Raw genomic sequence first — 2,155 nt, forward strand, 5'->3', positions numbered from 1 at the left:
GTACGATTGCACAATGATTGACAGAAGGTTTTGGTCTTAGTTTCCTTTAGCTCATATTACCTCATATTACTTTACCTTACAAGAGGATCATGCACAGAGAAGGCCGTCGTATAGGGGTCAAGGTCACAAATTTCTAAAGTCAGAAAGAGGTCAAGATCCCTAGGAGAACCAGGTCACTAAAACGGACAAGGTCATAGAAGAGGTTCAAATGTTTTTGTTTGTTTTTTGCTAATTTTTTCTGTGTCAATTATTTATTCACAAACATTATTACACAATAGGATGTAGATCATAACATCAATTCAATGATCAATCATTTATGATAAGATAATCGGGACCTCCTGAAAACAGATACGAGGCGCAATGTGTACCCCAAAATTTGTGTCAGGAGTGGGATTCGAACCCACGCCCTCAGAGAGGACCAGAAAGCCCATGGCCCTTCTATCGGAAGGGAAGTTAACCTTGAGTCTGGCGCCTTAGACCACTCGGCCATCCTGACGTGATAATGTTATTGACAATAGATAATCTTTTGATATGACCAGGGTACGTCAACATGGATGTTAATTGTATATTTGGGCTAGCCTCGAAGGCTTCATGATACGCCTTATCTTCTTTCTTTCAATCTATTTTCTTAATCATATTCGACGATAAAATCAGACGTTACACGTAGTCATATACTCGTATTTTTGTGACAGTGCCTATGCTGGGTTTTTATTTGGTTTAGATCAAGATGATGGCAGAAATGAAGCTGACCAATTGTCGACCAATTGTCATATTGATTGTAAAATCCTCAATAGTGGAAACTTTAAGGAAGCTTATCAGTGAAATAGGAAAATTGCATCCCGCTAAGGTCAGAGACCAGCCGTGATAATAACTTATTGTCCATACAGAGCAGTATGTTTAGGTCATATAATGAAGAAGTTTTAAAGAGGTGAAGTATCAGTTGTGTTTGGCTACGAAGAAAAGGGGGGGAAATGCGTTTTGTAATTCCGCCCAAGTAATTAAAAATATCATTTATGGTCTACAGTTGTTCTCTCATTAGGAATCTTTGTGGAAATTGGTTTACAAGGAAAAGCTGCATTGAACTGAACGGCCAGTTTAGCAAGGATCTCACCAGCTGCGCCATTCGTTATTTATACTTATCCGTGTTCTAAACTAAGCAGACTCACAGTGCCAGGAGGATATCATTATAAATGTTCTGAACTCCTATGCCTGCAACTTTGTTAAATCGAAATGGGTCATCCGGGAAGTATAGTTTCACTCCTCCAATCCTAATCTGAAGATTTTCTGCATCTCTGTTTCCACTGCATTAGTCGGACGACACAGTGTCTCTCTCTCAGACTTCGTCTTAACCCAAGTTAAGGGAAATATATCCTCGTGCTTTCTCATAATGATCTTTTGCTTGCATAAGTAAAATGAACAAGGCGCCAAGAATAAAACTATATATTTACTTTTTATATACTTTTGCATCAGTAAAAGGATTTCAGTCCAGATCAGATTAGGAATCGATTGCAAATATTGTTTATTACTGAATGTGACACTGTCTATCCTAGTATCAAAATGGTTATTACACTTTATAACATATACGCCCATAAATTGTGTATTTGTCCGTGTACGTATTTTTGTTCGAATGCACTCGTGTGTAGGTGCAGACAGATTTTTTGCCATAAATAATACTCCTAACCAAATGTTTATCATATTTGTCCAGCATAAAATGAAACAGGTGTGGCATAATTTAGTCACTTATCATCTCTTTGCAGTAATGTAAATAATGAATTGCTTTGGTCATTATAGCACATTCTAAATAATCAAGCTTAATCACTAATAATAACAGCAGTTTCTCTTGCGATCAGTCTTCGTAGTCCATACTCTCGAGAGCCTGCGTAGTCAAACTTCGTGCAAAACGGTACTTACATTGATTCTGGTTTTCCTGTCAAGGTGATAAGGTCCAGCTTCACATAATTTATGTCAGGAGTGGGATTCGAACCCACGCCCTCAGAGAGGACCAGAAAGCCCATGGCCCTTCTATCGGAAGGGAAGTTTACCTTGAGTCTGGCGCCTTAGACCACTCGGCCATCCTGACGGTGTAAAGTCATGATAATGGATGATGATTAATACATCCGAAGCTAGTCGACATGACGGAACCTGTTCGTTCGTG

The 2,155-nt window shown here is 38.9% G+C and overlaps 2 non-coding genes across 2 annotated transcripts; both read right to left on the minus strand.

Annotated features, from left to right (window-relative positions):
* Nucleotides 1-379: 379 nt before the first annotated feature.
* Trnal-caa lies at nt 380-496 on the minus strand. Its single transcript has 2 exons — nt 459-496; nt 380-424 (listed from the first exon to the last, which is right to left on the minus strand). It is a non-coding gene; the product is annotated as a tRNA-Leu (tRNA).
* A 1,467-nt stretch (nt 497-1,963) lies between these two features.
* Trnal-caa lies at nt 1,964-2,080 on the minus strand. The gene is made up of 2 exons: nt 2,043-2,080; nt 1,964-2,008 (listed from the first exon to the last, which is right to left on the minus strand). It is a non-coding gene; the product is annotated as a tRNA-Leu (tRNA).
* Nucleotides 2,081-2,155: the final 75 nt, after the last annotated feature.

The sequence above is a fragment of the Penaeus monodon genome, chromosome 23 (genome assembly GCF_015228065.2).
Source record: "Penaeus monodon isolate SGIC_2016 chromosome 23, NSTDA_Pmon_1, whole genome shotgun sequence".
Taxonomy (NCBI): domain Eukaryota; kingdom Metazoa; phylum Arthropoda; class Malacostraca; order Decapoda; family Penaeidae; genus Penaeus; species Penaeus monodon.